This window comes from Solanum lycopersicum, chromosome 1 (assembly GCF_036512215.1).
Source record: "Solanum lycopersicum chromosome 1, SLM_r2.1".
NCBI lineage: Eukaryota > Viridiplantae > Streptophyta > Magnoliopsida > Solanales > Solanaceae > Solanum > Solanum lycopersicum.
The window spans coordinates 33,998,275-34,019,603 of NC_090800.1; the positions used below are offsets into that span (position 1 = coordinate 33,998,275).

General features: G+C 34.5%; 2 pseudogenes; both read right to left on the bottom strand.

The window, feature by feature from the left end:
- Positions 1-8,034: 8,034 nt before the first annotated feature.
- LOC138348352 (uncharacterized) lies at positions 8,035-14,496 on the bottom strand (annotated as a pseudogene).
- On the bottom strand, positions 14,289-16,320 carry LOC138341865 (uncharacterized; annotated as a pseudogene).
- Positions 16,321-21,329: the final 5,009 nt, after the last annotated feature.

Consider the following 21,329-nt stretch of genomic DNA (forward strand, 5'->3'; position numbering starts at 1 on the left):
TTCCCTTATATGTCACGACAGCAGGCTCATAATTCCAGGGAACAACTTTGGGGTTAGTCATTGGGAGCTGGGATACTGGCCTGATAATCACAGGAGGAATATGGGCCCCGTGTACGATCAAGATAGGCTTGTTTGTCCTTTTTGGAACAAATGACTTTGCCTTACTCGGACTTGCCCAAACATCTTCAAGGGGTCCTTTCACAGTTAAGATGAGTGTGTTTTATGGACTCAACTTTTCTTACACACTTTCCGCCCCTAAAGGCATCAATTTTGTTAAATCAACAACATTTGCTGACTTCTCAATGCCACTTCCAACCCTAAGGATTGGCTTATACGGAGATGCAAACTCTTCATGACCCTTCATCATTTCTAGCATATTTGTTTCAGTAAGCCTCGGCAATGGATTTTGATTGATGTTGGGTCCACTCGGACTTTCAATTATAATTCGATTATAATCGATCAAATCCTAAATGGCCCTTTTTAAATACCAACATCTCTCTATGTTGTGCTCTGGGGAATTAGAACAATATGCATAATGTTGAGAATAATCCAAATTTCTCAGGGGAGGATTCCACATCTTTCTCTCAATAGGACTCAAAACATTCAATGTCCTTAATTTTTGGAACAAGCTAGCATACGACTCCCCAATAGGATTAAACTCATCTTTAACGCCATTTCCCTTTTTGTATTGTGGTCTAGGACGAAAAGGAATTCTAGCAGTATTTTGATGAACTTGTGGAGGTGGTGGATGATTTTGTGGAGTTGGTGCACACCATTGTGGATAATTAGGGGGTGCAATTGGTTGTGCATTAAAAATATGATATGGAGTGTATGGGACAGAATATTGTGGAGCTTGGGAAGGAAAATAGTGTTGTGGGGAATTACCTTGGACATGAGTCCTAGGCGCTGATACAATAGAGGCCACATCCTCCCTTCTCTCCTTCCCTCCAATATTTCCAGAACCATTTTGAAGCACTTGTGTTTTGGCTTTTAAGGCAGCTTGACTTATAATCTTTCAAGACTTGATGCCATTTCCCACCATTTCCCCTACCTTAATAACTTCTGTGAATGTCTTCCCTATGACAAAAAGTAGATAGTTAAAGTAATCAGGTTCTTGTGCCTGGAAAAAAATGTCAATCATCTCTGACTCCTTCATCGGTTGTTTAACCCTAGCAGCTTGTTCCCTCCATCTGATAGCATATTCATGAAAATTTTCCATGGTTTTTTTCCTCATGTTGGCTAACGAGGAGCGATCTGGAACAATGTCAATATTATATTGGAATTGCTGCACATAACATCAAGCCAAATCATCCCATGTGTGCCAGTTAGTGATATCCTGATCTATGAACCATTCAGATGCAATCCCTACTAATCTTTCCTCAAAATAGGCCATAAGTAACTCTTCTTTGACCTTTGCACCCCTCAATTGGTTGCAATATCTCTTTAGATAAGCTATGGGGTCTCCGTGACCATCATATTTTTCAAACTTTGGAATTTTAAAACCAGCAGGTAAATGGACGTGAGGAAACATACACAAGTCACTGAACGAGATGCTTTTGTGGCCTTCTAGTCCTTGCATATCTCTTATACTTTGTTCCAAACTCTTCATTTTCTTAGTCATTTCTTCATGTTCCTCATTCTTCACCATCCTCTCAATTTCGACAGGGGAACTATATTGATGAATGTTGGGATGAGAGCTTGGAATTTTAATGGCCTCTTCAAGAGCGTAACTCTGATCACACCAAACTTTGGACGGAGGATCGCTGTTGGATTTGGGCACCATCGTTGGCTGCGGGTTGCTGTTAGTCGGGACAGTTGACACAAAGAGTGGATTACTTATCACAGGCATATTCGAAGGGCTCACCATTGAAGTTCCAGCGACATTGAATGTGTTAGCATAGGGGCTGAATCCAGGGGGATATATCGGATCACTTATCGACACCTGGATAGGGTGAGACATATTTGTATTAAAATAGTCTCGGATTGAATAGGATGGAGGTTGTACACTCATCCAAGCCTCGTGCATCTCTGCCATTTGTTGTTTTAACACCCTTATCTCTCCTGTTGTCCCTATTTCTTGTGAAGTCATCTGGTTTTGGATCTCCTCATCATTGTCCGATTCAATTCCGTCTTTGGGGGCCATTTTCTGTTTCCCTTTTGATTTTGTGTTGTTAGGATGTGATGCCAGTTTAACCACAAACTAACTACCTTGAAGCCAGTATGTCTCTTTCTCTTTCTCTCTGTATCTCTATCTCTCTCTGAATAGAGTAACAAACCAATTAGTGTTAAGAAATTATGCACATTGTATCCACATACGTACTTTCAATATGGAGGACTTTATGTTTCATCCCGACTTACCTAGGTATTCTTCTCTTCATTAGTTTTTTTTATTTTTTTATTATTATTATTTATTTATTTACTTAGTTATTTATTATCATTATGATTATCATATTTTAAGAGAAAGAAGAAAGAAAAAAAAGAAAAGAAATAACAACAACAACAATAATAATAATAATAATAATAATAATAATAATTTGGATCGAACCCTCTTGGTTGCCTACATATCATCTTTGGCCCATGAATCAGATCTTGCGTAGTTCGAGAAATATATTAATTAATTTTTTTTGCATGACATATGCACATAAGGTGACCGAAAGCAAATTTTTTTCATTCATTTCCAAATATTTTAAACAATGATTTGAATAAAACAAACAAAAAAAAACTGAAGTACCTAGGACTTAGATAGACTCTAAATGAAATAAAATAACAAAACGAAAAGAAAGAGAAAAAACTAAAAATAATAGTAAAATGAAAGAATCACTACTAAGAAAATAGACTCTAAAAGAAACTGAATCCTCGAATCTCAATCATCTCCAAGACCCTTATAAATCTTCGCCAACACTTTCGGTATATATGGAGCCAAAGAACGGGCTTGTCGGCCCAGCCTCTCATCGTTCTGGTGTAAATATATAGCATAAACATTGTTGAGTTCATCCATGAATTATAGTATTCTATCTTTGGCTTCATCCATATTGTCATAACAATTCTGTAACCAGTGGTGTGCAATATTGACTTCATGCGTAAAATTTTCCCTTTGTTCTTGGAGCTCTTCAATTTGAAGGTGGAGTGCATCTCGCTCGGCTATCCTTTGACCTCTCTCAATCTCACAGTCTGCCTGATAAGCACTGAAACGCCTTGCTATTTCTCTTTCCCGTTCCATAGAGGCTTTAACTTGAGTTTGGAGTCTAGACTGTGCGCAGATAAGCTGGGCCTTTTCTTACTTATACTCCTCTTCCTATTGCTCCATAGCGACTGTGGCAATGCCCAAGTCTTCTTGTAAGGTTAGAATGGTAGAGCGGTGTTTTCTAACTCTAACTTCAAATATTGCATCACGTTGGGTCAACTCCTCTTTAACGTTTTTCAGGTCATTACTTAGGATATCCAGAGTAGATTTGTAGCTTCTTTTGACTTTGAGGCGAGCTTGCTTAATCTTAACCTCAATTTCTGCTTCTCGATCTATAGGTCCTTTTATTGACCTTTCTGGCATAACCTTAGGAAGGGGGTGATCATGAATCCAGTCTAAGTATGTTTGGTCCACCTCGCCTCTTGTGCGATCCTTCACCATATCGTGGGGACTTGAGAGTACGCATCCCCCCCAAAACTTAAATATCTCTGATTGCCTTAAAGGTATCTTGGGATGACACTCATATATGAATTCACGCATATCTTCATTAGGTGGTAGAAATTGGCGTCGCCCAAGTTGTCGCATGACTCTAAGTGGCATGTAAGGTTGGACACCTCGAAGACCCATTAGGATAATGAACGATCAAAAAGTAGACATGTATATCACCTCGGCCGATGGAAACCAATGATAATTCCACACAATCTTGTCAGCAGTCACATTATTGAGGTGTTGCTTCCAAGCTTCAATACCCTTCGGAAAACTATGATCTTTGATTCTTTCTTTGTGACCTCCAATATAATCATTCCATTCTACTTTAAAGTCCACTGCATAAGGTTGATGACGAATGTGTTCAGTCATCCATAGTTGTTGTAACATATTGCATCCCTCAAAGTAGTCTTTTCCATCCTTGCAAATAGTTAAAGCACGATAGATGTCTGCCAGAATCATTGGTACGAGGGTGATATTAGGCTTTTTCTCAAAAGCTGTAATGATTGCAGCTAAGTTCATGCTAATATTTCCTCCCTTTTTTGGAAATACCATGATCCCCAAAAAAGCCACCACGAAGGCATCATAACTGTGTGCTTCCCAGGTCAGACGACGCCCATTATTACGGAATTTCTTTCCATACACTTCGAATCCATCACTTTTGCCATATCTTTTGTACAAAATATTTAACAGAACCCATCCATTATCAAGACAATCACCTATATCATTTTCATTTATATGCAGTATTTCTAGAAACCTCCTCCCATTAATATGTTTTGGTATCATAGGCTCTACTTTGTGAAGATGTTTACCATTTCCAATGAATGCCCCTATCTCATCAAGGGTGGGGGGAGTTCACGAAAAGAAAAATGGAATACATTCCTTAACGGGTCCCAAAAATGCACTAGTGCTTCTATCAAATTTCATCGTGGCTCAACATACAAAAGGATTCGTAGAAATCTCAAGCGTTTGAACACCATTCCTCGTCCATGGTTTGGCATATTTTCATACCATGTCTTCAAGAGTGGCGGTGGCTTATCCAATATCATGAATCGTGGTGATTGGTCCTCTCTTTGTCTCTTATCTCCCTTTCCATATGGATTCATATTTCCCTATGTTATGATAGTGACAAACTAGGCTTAATAAAAAATATATATTTTTTAACAAGAATAACGGAAAAATCATACACACAAAAAAAGTATTTTTTATTATTATTATATTTTTTTTATAATAAAATAACCATACACACACAAAAAAAAATAATTTTTTTCTATTTTTATTTTTTTTATTTTATATTATTTTTAAAAAATGGTTATTAAAGGAAGAAGAAGAATATATATATATATATATATATATATATATTAATTGCCCTTAAAAATTTTTCAAAACTAAAAATATTAGTATATTCAATTGTATTTTTTTTGTTGATTAAATTTTCAATCTTTTTTTATATAACAAAAACTTTGATGGTAATGATAGATTTTTTTATTTGTAAAAGAAATATGAATTTTGATAGAAAAATTATGTTTAATAAAAGGATTACGTCAAAAATTTAATTTGATATCTGTCGTTATAATTATTTTTTCATTATAATTCATTCATCTAAGCCGATCAACATTTGTATAGTCTTCCCAATAATGCAACAATAACACAAATACTGTACATGATAGTCTCAAGTAGGGATACTTCTCCTAGACAGGCTCGACCCTTGCGTCGAGCTCCCCATTAATTCAACATTATCCATGACGCAGATAAATCGAATCCTATTAGGGATAGTCATTGTTAAGGCTTGTTTTACTAGGTAAACAATCTAATACGGAAGGTGTGTAGACTGGCCATAAAACGAGCGGACTACTCAAGTCCAGAAGGGACAACTTACCAGAAGCAGGGCTTTCTGGCCTCACTGTTAGTCCTTCCCATCCTAAAACATGTGTTACTATAGAATCCTTCCCAGGAGCGTTGCCACATCTTTGGTATCTCGTGGTTTGGGAGCGTAATCGCATCTCCGAATAAAGTGTTTCAAAAGACTCAGATGGATGCGCAAGAAAAGATATTTACATTATAATTCACATATTATCGGACGGGTAAATAAGCAAGCAAATAACATATTATGCCATTAAACATAATATCCACAAATAGATGAGTATGCAAATACATAATAAAGTCATGTAGAAGTCCATGTTTACAAGCTCGAATTCAAGTCCCCAGCAGAGTCGCCAGAGATGGCACACCGTTTTCGCGCAGCAGCTTAAGGGTTTATCCAATTTAAGTGACGTTATTAATTAGGGGATAATTTTAGTTTTTTTTTGCAGAGTCGCCACATGGAATTGAGTTACGGTGTTCCAAGTCACCTTTTATTTAATCGCTTAATCAAAAGGAAATGACTCTTTGTTTGGTCTACTAACCAGTTCGGGTAAGGAATTCTATTGACCGAGGGGAAGGCATTAGGCATCCCTCGAGTCCCGTGGTTCAAGCACGGTCACTTTATGGACTTTTATAACTTAAACTAATTTTTGAATATTATATTATTAAGACAAATATTTTTACCCTCACTCTTTGATATATATTAACATATTTAAAACTGTACTATTTTATAAACATGTGATGTTTTTACACATTTTAATTAATTAATTATTTATTTTTTCAGGCTTTCAACATTTGCCTGCTTCTTAATTTTTCTCTTTTATTTTATATTTTGTTGTTTGTTTTTTTTGTTGTCTTTTTTATTGCATTTTGTTTCTCTCTTCTTATTTCTTTTGTACTAATTTTTCACATTTTTTTTGTTTCACATTCCTTATTTTATATTTTTGGTTTTTACATTGATTTTTCTTGTTTTTCTGTTCTTACCCCCCCACCCCTTTTTGAAATAGTTGTGTTTTTTTTAATTGATCATACTAAAATATATTTTTTAACACTATACTTTTGTTTCTTTTCATTTTTGCAGTATTTTTTATTAAATTTATTTTTTCATGTACATTGTCTCCATTCTTTTAATTATACTTTTTTTATTATTCTTTTTCTGATTCAGATGTTCTTTCATCACGTATTCTACCTCTTTTCCTTATTCCATTTTATTGTTAGAATTTTGTTTTCTTTTTTCTTTCAATTTATTATCTTCACCTTATCCTAACAAGTTTATTATTATTATTTTTAATAGAATCTAAAATAATAATGAAAGACAATACACATAATGTTATATAAAATATAATTTAATACATTTCTAAACACAACCAAACAAAGAATTCATTCAACTTAGTAAGACATGAATATAAAAATTTGGATAACTATGCATATTATTATTAGAATCATAATATCTACACATATTATCATTAAAAACTAAACATGAAAAAAAAGAATAGACTTGGACAATAATTTTACATAAGCATGAAATAAACTAAGAGTTATTTAATATGAAATAAACTACGGTTTGTTATAAAAATTTCACACAAAATATAACTATATAAGGGATCTAAACATAAAGTTGATATGAAATATTTGAACAAACTTCATATAAAAACATAACGGTTTAACCACATGTGAAATTTGACAACTTCAATATATTGCAATCAATTCTTGTATAACATGATATTAAATTATTAAAAAAAATTAAATGGTACCTCTTGCGAAAATTCCACCAAAAGAAAACAATTCGAATAAGGAACAGCGAAAGTAAACCTCAACTTCAACTTTTGTTTGTGAGTCAAAGCAAAATATGTGAATATATTTACTGATTTTTTGTTTGTGGGAGAGTCTCTTTCTTTTTGTGTGTATTTTTTCTTTTCACTTTTTTTCTTTCTTTTTTCTTCTGATCCTCCCCTTCTCCCCTTTTTGTTTGTGTTTTGTATATGTATGTACGTGTGGTGTGAATGGTGAATGGGGAGTGGGATCGTTGGTTTTTTTCTGTTTTTTTTAATATTATATATATATATATATATATATATATATATATATATAATGATAATTATATAATTATTAATTTCTTTGAGTAAATAAATAAATAAAGCTAAATGGGTAATTAAAACAACAAAAATATAATTAAGAAATATTAGTTTATTTAGAGAATATATGAAATATATATATATATCTTTTTTTAAACAATAAAAATAAACTATCTAATAAAAATTATATTTATGTTGTTTATTCTTATATCTTTTAAATAAACTTAATGAAAAAAAAGTCAAAATATATTGATAAAATTATTTATGCTCTAAAAATTGGTGTTAAACTTAAATTCAGTCAAAATTACGTGTTTACAGTTTGCCCCTCTTTGACTGGAAACATGAAGAGTTTTTCAGACAAAGAAGTAGACAAAGTAACAAGTTTTGATCGAACTCTTATTTGAAAGACAAAAATTAGTGCGACCGAGTCCTTGTTTGGACATCCTACATATCCCGGATGATAAGGGAATCAGGCCACTTGTAGTTCGAGGAGATAAAGTGATGAGTTGGAAGTTAAGTGAGGTTCCATTGAGGCTCCAGATCACAGCTCTTATCCTTACATAAAAATTGAAAACTATTAGTCAAAAGAAAAACAAATGTACAAACTTCTATCCACGCAGCTTTTCTTGAATCTTCACTTGAATTTTGACTTTAAGATATCACCTTGATTTTTGAGTGAATATCTTAACTTAGAATTGTAATGGAGGCTGAACTTGCCACTTAGACGGAACATTTGACATTCTTCAAAATGACAATATGAAAAATTCTCTTGAATGAATGTGTGTTTTCTTGATCAAAAGTCGACTAGTAAAAGATGTGTGGAAGTCAGGCTGCTACATGCATTGAAGAAGCTAATTCTAACCATCATGGAATTGATTATTCTAAAAAATTTGAAACTTTGTTCTTGAATTTCAAATCCAGGTCTCGCTTGAGAAAACCTTAGAACCACCACCAAAAAAAATAAATTCCCCAGTTTTCACTGGGAAAATTTTTTGTGAGTTATTAGAAAATATAAATATAAAACATAAACTTCGGCTGGGAAGTGTTTATTTCAGGAGAAAATAAAACTAAAAATTTAGACTAGGAAGTGTTAATCCTATGAGAAAGTAATCTAATCCCATTATTCAGGAGGGTCCTGCTAGTCCCATTATCCAAGAGGGTCCTTTTAGTCCCATTATCCAGGAGGGTCCTGCTAGTCCCATTATCTAGGAGGGTCCTGCTAGTCCCATTATCCAGGAGGGTCCTGCTAATCCATTATCCAGGAGGGTCCTGCTAGTCCCATTATCCAGGATGGTCCTGCTAATCCCATTATTTTAGGAGGGTCCTGCTAGTCCCATTATCCAGGAGGGTCATGTTAATCCCATTATCCAAGAGGGTCCTGCTAGTCCCATTATCCAGGAGGGTCTTGCTAATTCCATTAATCAGGAGGGTCCTGCTAGTCCCATTATCCAGGAGGGTCCAGCTAGTCCCATTATCTAGGAGGGTCCAGCTAGTCCCATTATCCAGGATGGTCCTGCTAATCCCATTATCCAGGAGAGTCATGCTAGTCCCATTATCCAGGAGGGTCCTGCTAATAAAATTTTCAACAAACTAATAATACCAACGAAACATTGTGAATGCTATCTTCATTATTTGGAAGTTCCTTCAAGGAGAAAAAAAAATAATAATAATAATAATAATAATAATAAATAAAATAAATATTCCAACATTCAAGTAATTGATATTTTGATATATATTATTCCACTTTCATATAATATTCCACAAGTCTTTATTGTAGGGTTTCAATTTCGCTAGCTGCAGACTAGGTTGAACATCTAGGTTCCTCGAATCCTCAATCTTGAAACAACTTGTGTCCCTTCTTCAACAAAGAAAATTTGTGAGTTTGAAAAGGTGGTGGTTTGTTTGTGGTTCCATCTTTCGACAAGGGCGGCTCAAACACTTATGAAGTTTTGGTTGTTTCCAACGGTCAATACTTCTTATTGATTGATAGTACTTTCATCCAAATTTTCTTATTTTGGGACCTAAATCTAATGTCATTATCTTACAACACTCATTGTTTAGCCTTCATAGGATCAGAGAATTTTCGAATTCAATACTTGAAGACAGATTAACTTAGTAGCCTGATGCTTTTCCTTGTACCGTTTCGAGACTTGGTAGCGAGTCTTGAAATTCCTTCTTAGTTTTTTGACAAAGACTCGACTCAAATACATACCAAAAAAGTGATGAAAAAAGTATAAGAAAATTACGAACTATATGAGAATAAAAAAAATATTCAATGAAGACTTTTTTTTGTAAGAAAAAGAATGAAAAACTTATCTGAGTGTGGGAGCCGAGTCTACTGATCATGCCATGCAATTTGAATTGATTTCCAAACTTGGCTATCCAATCTATTCCTCAACCATTATTGATTATTCAATCTTGATGTGGAATCCCAACACTTAATGAAGCCATAAATAATTTGAACTCTTATTGACATTGTGATATTCACGAAGGTCTTTGCCACTGAAACTCTATCATGTTAATTGCTTTAGCTCACGTTTGCCTTATGGTACATGTCATAATTTTCACCAATAAGACTCTTTGATTTTCAACTCCTTTTTGCCTTACGGTGCCCACTTACGGTTTTCACCAATAAGTCTCTCTCATTTTTATTTCTTTTTACTCACATTTGTCTTATGGCGCCCATTCAGGATTTTTACCTACCCTTAACCGACTTACTCTCGACATATCAAGGGTTGATGAAAAGAATTTTTTTTTACTTAAGATGATGGGATTGATTTTGAGCTTTGAGATGAGATACCGAATGAATTAATAAACGAATTTTGCCCCAGTATACTATAATATGAAGTTTTGGAATTGTATTTGGTTGAACCGAACCCAATATTAGGGCTGCCTACGTATCTTGCCGAAAAAAGAATCAGGTCAAACGTAGTTCATGCAATTTGTCTTTTTTTTGAAAAGTCAAGGAAACAGCATAAACAAGAGATTCCATTGAATCAACCCTTGAAATGTCGAGCCCAAACATAAGGGTTTCTAATGTCGAAACTCAATCATATGTAATATCTTTTCACAGTATCAGCATTGACGACCGTTTCTGTCACTTTGTCTTCTATATCTGCTGAGTAAAAAGCAACATTGGGTAATACCCTTTTAACAACGAATGGTCCTCTCCAATTTGGAGAAAAATTGCCTTTGGTTTAAGCATGATGTGGCAAAATGTGTCTCAACACTAATTGACCCTCTTCAAAATGTATGGGATGCACCTTTTTGTTGTATGCCCGTGACATTCTTTTCTGATATAATTGTCCATGACATACTGATGTCACACGCTTCTCATCAATGAAACTTAATTGCTCTAATTGAGTTTTTATCCACTCATCATCATCAATTTCAGCCTCCACAACAATTCGTAAAGATGGGATTTCAATTTCTGCAGGTATAACTGCCTCAGTCCCGTATACATGTGAAAATGGGGTAGCGCCCACTGACGTAAGGACTGTAGTGTGATAACCCAACAAAGCAAATAGGCAACTTTTCATGCCATCGTCGAGAACTTTGCACCATCTTATCAAGTATATTTTTCATATTTTTGTTAGCTGCTTCTACAGCCCCGTTTGCCTTTGGGCGATACGGAGTCGAATTTCGATGCTCAATCTTAAATTGGTAGCATACCTCTTGCATTAAGTGGCTGTTGAGATTTGTAGTGTTGTCAGTTATAATCACCTTTGGAATACCAAACCGACAGATGATGTTGAAATGGATGAAATCCACCACGACCTTCTTGGTCACTGACTTGAAAGTTACTGCTTCCACCCACTTTGTAAAATAATCAATGGCCACCAAGATGAACCTGTGACCATTCGATGCTTTTGGTTCTATCGGTCCAATCACATCTATTCCCCGTGCCACAAAAGGCTATGGAGCAGAATTGCATGCAACTCAAAAGGGGGAGAATGTATTAAATCACTGTGTATTTGACATTCATGACATTTACAAACAAATCATATGGAATCCCGCTCCATGGTGAGCAAATAATATCCTGCTCAAAGTATCTTCTTGGCTAGAACATATCCATTCATATGAGGTCCACACACTCCTGAGTTTACTTCAATCATGATTGTGGAAGCCTCTTGAGCATTTACACACCTTAGAAGACCTAAATCAGGTGTCTTCTTGTACATTATGCCTTCGCTTAAGAAAAAACCCCTTGCTAATCGTTGAATAGTTTTTTTTATTACTGGCTACATCTGACAAACATTGCCCAGACTGAAGATATGTTTTGATATCATGAAACCAAGGCTTACCATCAAATTTCTCCTCAATCATTTTGCAATTAGCGTGTTGATCACGAATTTGTATGTATAATGGGTCAATATGGGCATCATCAGGGTGTTGGAGCATCGAAGATAAAGTGGCCAATGCATCTGCAATCTCATTGTGCATTCTAAGAATGTGTCTAAACTTTATAGACACAAATCGTTGAAAAAGACCTTGTAAACATTGTTGATATAGTATGAGCTTTGGGTCTCGAGTTTCCCACTCTCCTTGAATTTGATGAACTAGTAAGTCTAAGGTCTCCTAACACTAACAATTCTTGGATGCCCAGGTCAACAGCTAACCTCAAACCCAGAATGCACGCTTCATACTCAGACATATTATTAGTACAATAGAATCTAAGTTGGGCTGATATAGGGTAATATTCCCCTGATTCAGACATAAGAACAACTCCTATTCCAACTCCTTTCCTGTTAGAGGCACCATTAAAGAATAACTTCCAACCTTGATCATTATCGTGAATAACTTCATCGATACAAGATATCTCTTCATGTGGAAAATAGGTTTTAAGTGTTTCATATTCTTCATCAATAGGGTTCTCTGCCAAATGATCTGCCAATGCTTGAGCTTTCATTGAGGTCCGCGTTATATAGATAATGTCAAACTCTGTGAGCAATATTTGTCATTTCGCAAACCTGCCTCTGGGCATGGGCTTTTTTGAAAAATATATTTCAACGCATCCATGCGAGAGATGAGATAATTAGTGTAAGATGAAAGATAATGTTTCAATTTCTGTGCTACCCAAGTTAGGGCACAACACGTTCTTTCAAGAAGGGTGTACTTCGCTTCCTAAATGGTAAACTTCTTGCGGAGGTAATAAATTGCCCGCTCTTTCTTCCTAGTGTCATCATGCTGACCCGGTACTCAACGAAAAGAATTATCCAGTACTGACATATACAATATCAAAGGTCTTCCCGGCTAGGGAAGAACCAACACAGGGGATTAGACAGGTAATTCTTAATTATTTCAAAAGCTTCTCGACATTCTTCGGTCCACTCGACTGTGGAATTCTTTTTCAACAACTTAAAGATAGGCTCACAAGTTGTTTTGAGTTGAGCAATGAATCTGCTGATGTAGTTTAACCTTCCTAGAAGGCTCATAACCTCAGTTTTGTTCTTTGGAGGTGGCAATTCTTGAATTGCTTTTATTTTTGAAGGATCCAACTCGATACCTCTTCGACTGACTATAAACCACAAAAGCTTCCCCGATGATACTCCAAATACACATTTTGCAGGATTGAGCTTGAGATTATACCTGCGGAGCCTTTCGAAGAATCTCCTTAAGTCTTTCACATGATTTGACTGTTTTTAGGATTTAATGATAACCTCATCCACATAAACTTTGATTTCACTATGCATCATATCGTGAAAAATGGTTGTCGTTGCTCTCATATAAGTTGCCCCTGCATTTCTTAATCCAAAAGGCATAACACGATAAAAATATGTACCTCATGGAGTGATAAAAGATGTTTTTTCTGCATCTTCATCATCCATAAAAATCTGATGGTAGCCTGCATAACAATCCACAAAAGAGTCAAACCTCATGTTTATCACAATTATCCAATAAAATATGGATGTTAGGAAAAGGAAAATCATCTTTTGGACTTGCCTTATTCAAATCACAATAATCAACACACATTTGAACTTTGCCGTCTTTCTTAGGGACGGGTACGATATTGGCTAACCAAGAAGGATATTGAGAGACTTGAATGACTTTGGCATCAAGTTGTTTTGTGATCTCCTCTTTAATTATTACACTCATGTCGATTTTGAGTTTTCTCAACTTCTGCTTTATCGGAGAAAAATTAGGATCAATTGGCAACTTGTGAACAACCATGTCAGTGCTTAATCCAGGCATGTCATCATAAGATGACGCAAAAATATCTTTGTAATCAAACAGGGCCTGGATTATATCATCCTTTTGATGTCGAACATGTACACTTATCTTAGTCTCCTTAATAATTTCTTGATCCCCCAAATTTATCGTCTCAATTTCACTCATGTTTGGATTTGACTTATTTTCAAAAATGATTGAAATCCCTCCTTACTTCCTCAAATACTCTTTCTTCATCATATTCGATTTCTTGACTTATTATTTCAATATTAGGTCGAAGATTAGATTGGATATTAACATCTTGCAAAAAATTTTGCATGCATGTCATATTACTAGAATCGGCATAGAAAAAACTGTATAAAAGAAAATGAATAAATATATTAGACTGAAATAACGATGCAATTACATCCTATTGAAAAGGGAAATAGAATGTTTGAAATAAAACGACAAGATAAAATCCGAATTACAATCATTGAATGAATCGGACCCGACAAAAGAAAAAACAAGACAGACTACCAAGACTCGTCTTTAACGTGGAGAGGGGTGGCCTCCTAATTGTTTAGGTTGACATCAGGACCAATGAATTGCACATCTCTGTCGCTAGTGCCCTCTCCATGTTCCATCATATCAACCTCGACAAATAAATCTTGAAAATAGTTGACCATTTCTTCACTTACTTTCATCACTGGCTCTGGAAAAGATGATTGTTAAGATTCTATTGCACGGGCTTTGATGAAAGATTTGTAGATTGGTTGTATAGGCTTGGTAAGTGACCATACATCTCTTTTCTTATTCTTTGCCTTCACTTTTTCCTCGATTCTAGGTTGGTAGCCTAATCCAAAAGTACCGATGCTCTTTCGTAGACTCAATGGATAAGCTCTCCCTTGCTAGCAGATTCCTAAGCCTTTACCCGGCTCAAAACCATGTTTCAACAATTCGTTCACCACCATTACAGACGCAATAGACATCTTTGGTTTTGAAATGACACTCCCCTCGGGGACATGCTCAATAACCACTACCTCGAAAACTTGATAAACTAGTGTCTCATTCTCATTATTCGCCTTGATAAAAGGGTAGGAAGATTCTTTGTAGATTTACAAATCCCCCTCACCATGAAAAATCACTTCTTGTTGGTCGTATTCAAACTTAATTATTTGATGCAACGTTGAGGGGACTGCTCCAGCCTTATGCACCCATGGCCTCCCGCACAATAGATTGTAGGACGCGTTGATATCCAACACTTGAAAATTCACAGCAAAATCTACAGGCCCAATGGTTAGTACGAGCTCTATCTCACCAATGACATCTCATTTTGACCCATCAAAAGCTCTAACACATACATTGTTGGGTTGGACCCTTTTAGCACTACAATCCAATTTTTGTAGAGTTGATAAAGGACAAATATTTGCTCCAGATCCTCCATCAATTAGAACTCAAGTGACATATGAAAGCTCACACTTTACAGTGATATGTAGGCCTCGGTTATGTCCTGTACCTTCTTTGGGTAGTTCATCATCTGAAAAGGTGATGCGGTTTACCTCAAATATTCTCCCACCAATCTTCTCTAACTGACTCACTGTAACTTTACTAGGAACATGTGCTTCATTCAAAATTTTCATTACAGCCTTACGATGTTCATCAAAATGTATTATTAAAGACAACAAAGAGATTTGGGCTGGAGTTTTTCTTAATTGTTCCACCATGGATTAGTCTGATAGTTTCATCTTTCTTAGAAATTCCTCTGCCTCTCCTTCAGTGGCCAGACTCTTTATTTGTATTTGGTCATTTTTAGGTTTCCTTAATTCCATCGGGACATAACATTTTTATTCTTTTCAATTTTTATTTATTTATTTTTTATTTTATTTATTTTTAAAAAAATGGTTATTAAAGGAAGAGGGAGAATATATATATATATGTATGTATATTAATAGCCCTTAGTATATTCGATTGTATTTATTTTTTGTTGATTAAATTTTCAATCTTTTTTTATATAACAAAAACTTTGATGGTAATGATAGATTTTTCTATTTGTAAAAGAAATATGAATTTTGATAGAAAAATTGTGTTTAATAAAAGGATTACGTCAAAACTTTAATTTGATATTTTTCATTATAATTAATTTTTCATTATAATTCATTCATCTAAAGCCGATCAACATTTGTATAGTCTTCCTAATAATGCAACAAATAACACAAATAATGTACATGATAATCTCAAGTAGGGATGCTTCTCCTAGACAGACTCGACCCCTGTATCGAGCTCCCCATTAATTTAACATTATGAATGATGCAGATAAATCGAATCCTATTAGGGATAGTCATTGTTGAGGCTTGTTTTACTAGGTAAACAATCTAATAGGGAAGGTGTCTAGACTGGCCATAAAATGAGCGGACTACTCAAGTCGAGAAAGGACAACTTACCAGTAGCAGGGCTTTCTGGCCTCATTGTTAGTCCTTCCCATCCTAAGACATGTGTTACTATAGAATCCTTCCCAAAAGCATTACCGCATCTCTGGTATCTCATGGCTCGGGAGCGTAATCGCATCTCCGAATAAAGCATCTCAGAAGACTTAGATGGATGCGCAAGGAAAGATAGTTATATTATAATTCACATATTATCAGAAGGGTAAATAAGCAAGCAAATAACATATTATGCCATTAAACATAATATCCACAAATAGATGAGTATGTAAATACATAATAAAGTCATGTAAAAGTCCATGTTTACAAGCTCGAATTCAAGTCCCCAGCAGAGTCGCCAGAGATGTCACACCCCTTTTTCGCGCAGCGACGTAACAGTTTTTCCAATTTAAGTGACGTTATTATTTAGGGGATAATTTTAGTTTTTTTTCAGAGTCGGCACTTGGAATTGAGTTACGGTGTCCCAAGTCACTTTTTATTTAATCCTAATCAAAAGGAAATGACTCTTTGTTTGGTCTGCTAACCAGTTCGGGTAAGGAATTCTATTGACCGAGGGGAAGGTTTAGGCATCCCTCGAGTCCTGTGGTTCTAGCACGGTCACTTTATGGACTTTTATAACTTAAACTAATTTTTGAATATTATATTATTAAGACAAATATTTTTACCTTCACTCTTTGGTATATATTAACATATTTAAAACTGTACTATTTTATAAACATGTGAAGTTTTTACACATTTTTATTAATTATTTATTTATTTTTTCAGGCTTTCAACATTTGTCTGCTTCTTAATTTTTCTCTTTTATTTTATTTTTTATTGTATTTTTTTTCTCTCTTCTTATTTCTTTTGTACTAATTTTTCACGTTTTTTTTTAACTTTCCTTATTTTATATTTTTGGTTTTTACATTGATTTTTCTTCTTTTTCTTTTCTTACCCCTTTTTTTTAAATAGTTGAGTTTTTTAATTGATCATACTAAAATATTTTATTATTTTTTTAACACTATACTTTTGTTTCTTTTTATTTTTGCAGTATTTTTTATTAAATTTATTTTTTCATGTACATTGTCTTTATTCTTCTAATTATACTTTTTTTCTATTATTCTTTTTCTTATTCAGATGTTCTTCCATCACGTATTTTACCTCTTTTCCTTATTCCATTTTATTGTTATTTTTTTTCTTATTTCTTTCAGTTTATTATCCTCTTCTTATCCTAACAAGTTTATTATTATTATTTTAAAAAGAATCTAAAAATACTAATGTAAGACAACATACATAATATAATATAAAATATAATTTAATACATTTCTAAACACAACCAAACAAAGAATTTATTGAACTTAGTAAGACATGAATATAAAAATTTGGATAACTATGCATATTATCATTAGAACCATAATAACTACACATATTATCATTAAAAACTAAACATGAAAAATAAGAATAGACTTGGACAATAATTTTACTTAAGCATGAAATAAACCATGAGTTATTTTATATGAAATAAACTATGGTTTGTTATAGCAATTTCACACAAAATATAACTATATAGAGGATCTAAACATAAAGTTGATATGAAATATTTGAACAAACTTCATATAAAAAACATAACGGTTTAACCACATGTGAAATTTGACAACTTTAATATATTGCAATCAATGTTTGTATAACATGATATTAAATTATTAAAAAAATAATTAAATGGTACCTCTTGCGAAAATTTCACCAAAAGAAAACAATTCGAATAAGGAACCGCGAAAGTAAATCTCAACTTCAACTTTTGTTTGTGAGTCAAAGCAAAATATGTGAATATATTTACTGATTTTTTGTTTGTGGGAGAGTCTCTTTCTTTTTGTGTGTATTTTTTCTTTTCACGGTTTTTCTTTCTTTTTTCTTCTGATCCTCCCCTTCTCCCCTTTTTGTTTGTGTTTTGTATATGTGTGTACGTGTGGTGTGAATGGTGAATGGCGAGTGGGGAGTGCGTCATGGGATCGTGGATTTATTTTTTATTATTATTATTTTTTAATATTAAATATATATATAAAATGATAATTATATAATTAATAATTGCTTTGAGTAAATAAATAAATAAAGCTAAATGGGTAATTAAAAAAAACATAATTAAGAAATATTAGTTTATTTAAATAATATATGAAATATATATACATATATATATATCTTTGTTTTTTAACAATCAAAATAAACTTATCTAATAAAAATTATATTTATGTTGTTTATTCTAATATCTTTTAAATAAACTTATCAAAATATATTGATAAAATTATTTATGCTCTAAAAATTGGTGTTAAACTTAAATTCGGTAAAAATTACGTGTCTACACACCATACAAGTAGTGACAACCTAATTTCAAGGCAAAAACTACACCAACCAACTCTAAGTCATGGGTTGGATAATTCTTCTCATTGACCTTCAACTGTCTGGGGCATAAACTATAATATTTCGATTCTCCATTAACACACAATCAAAACCAACTGTTAAGGCATCACAATACACCACAAAATCTTGAGTACCCTATGTAAAGTCAAGACTGGAGCAGTAGCCAACCTCTTTTTCAACTCTTAAAAGATTTTCTCACAAGCTTCAGACTATTAAAACTTAATTGTTTTTTGAATCAGCTTGGTCAAAGGATATAAGATAAATGAAATCCCCTAAAGATATCTCCTATATTATCAAGTGAAACTTAATAAAATCCTTCTAACAGTTGGAGAGGTAGGTCTAGGCCATCTCTGAACTGCTTCAATCTTTTGTGTATAAACTCTAGTCCCATAACAAGAAATGATGTGGCCAAAGAATTCCATAGACTTAAGCCAAAACTCACACTTGGAGGACTTGGCGTATAACTCTGTATATTTCAAAGTCTGAAGAACTATCCTGAGGTGACTAACATGATCTTCTTTATTCCTTGAATGAATCAATACGTCATCAATAATAATGATGACAAGAAAATCTAAATAAGGTTTGAAGAATTTGTTCATAAGATCCATGAATGCCGCAAGTGCATTTCTCAAACTAGAGGACATTACCAAAAACTCATAATTCTCATATCTTGTTCTAAAAGCTATCTTTGAAATGTTACATTTCCTAACTTTCAACTGATGGTAGCCTGATCTGAGACAGGAAGCACCCCGAAGCTAGTCGAAAATCATCAATCGTTGGGAGAGGATATTTATTCTTGACGGTCACCTTATTCAATTGGCGGTATTCTATACACATCCTAATGGACCCACCCTAATTTGTTACAAACAAGACTAGAGCGCCCCAAGGAGAGACACTTGGTCAAATAAAACCTTTATATAACAAATTTTTTAGATTTTCCTTTCAACTCTTTTAACTCTGCTGGTGTCATTCTATAAGAGGGAATAGATATAGGGTGAGTAGTTGGGATGATATATACTATAGGAACTATCTGAAGGGAAGGTACCTCAGCACTTGAGTCATTAACTTGGACAAAGTGATAGATACAACCCTTTGAAACTAACTTTCTTTCCTTAAGAAACGAAATGAAGTGTCCCTTAGGCATTGCTGAATTATTACTCCATTCTATAACTGTCTGAGCAGGAATCTGAAACTAGACAACTCGAGTTGTACAGTCTATTGAAGCATAAAAGGCATAGACCCAGTGAATATCTAGAATGACACCAACTACATGCAGGAGCCCAACTACCTCCTTGCCCACACTACCTTGGGACTATGTTGGTCTAACCTTGAAGTTCTGCGAATTTTGTCCATTATACTCGGATCTATTTCTGGGTATAGGTGCACTAATACATAATGCTGCATGCCTCTTTTGTTTCTAAAATATGGTTGATTTAGACCCTCATTCTGTTACCCTGACTCATTCCTACTCTTGACTTTCTTGACCCTTTACTCCTCTCTATCCCTGATCTTCTCTTCTTCAACTTGTTGTACATACACAATCAATCGGGATATGTCCATGTCACCGATCAGCATTGTCGCTCTACCCTTTTTACTAGATGATGGACCCAAGCAACGATAAACAAATTCATTCTGCTCCTCATATCCTTAACCATCTTAGGAGCATAGCAAGATAGTTGGGTGAACTTCAACCCATAATCATAAAAACTCAAGGAGTCCTGTTAGAGAGTGAGGAACTCTCTCACCTTTCCCTCATTCAGTTCTCGTGGAAAGAAACTTCCCAAGAACGCCTCTTCGAAACAAGCCCAATTTGGATGTGGTGCATTCTCATATATGCCCTCCTTCTACTGGTTGATGTGTCATCCTCTACTCGTAGAGCTCCTCTTTGTTGACCAACCTATTTAGTCACAACCTGACTCAGCATCCTAATAGCCTCACGGAACTCAGTGTTGCTAACTTCCTCTTGAGGTTGAACTTCAGGTGCATTGTGTAACTCTTGTTCTTAGGCGAAATTTTCCTCCTAGCTAGGCAACCTTGTGCTACACTTTGTGAAGGACTAGTTATCTGAAACATGCACAAGCACGAATTAACGAGAAACTTTTAGAGCTAAACTCTAATACACGATAATAAATATGATAAAAGTGAGAAGTTCCTAAATGTTGTAACCTCCTAATCATAGATGTGGCGTGCTTCACACAAATGACGAAGACTCTACAAACACAACTTGATAGACTCCCTAGGACTCTTGAATTATGTTCTTTGATACCAAGTTTGTCATGTCTCAAGCGTACACCCTGGACGTGGCCGACACTCAATGACTATTGCTAACCTTGAGCGAACCCTTGACTTGGCTTACTCAACTAAGTGAAAGACTCAACTCAACTCAATTTTGAAGTAAGAAACATTTTGAATAGAAATAATTACATCATAATAGTCTGGAAAAAATGGCACTTAAATCTAATAACATACTATTTGTAATATAGAACTAAGAGGCTCAAACTAAATTGTATGACTATCTATGAAGCCTCTATATACTAAGATGGATGTTACGTCAGTCCCCACAAAATTCTATAAAAGATAAGACTAGAAATAGATATTATTCTCCAGAATGCAAGGAGGCTCACCACTGACTTTGGATGCTCAAAATGGATCAAAAAAGTGTTATGGGCTAATCCTAGTAAAATGCGTCTGCATCATAAAACCATGTAGGCTAACTAACATCTGTACATTGAATTACAA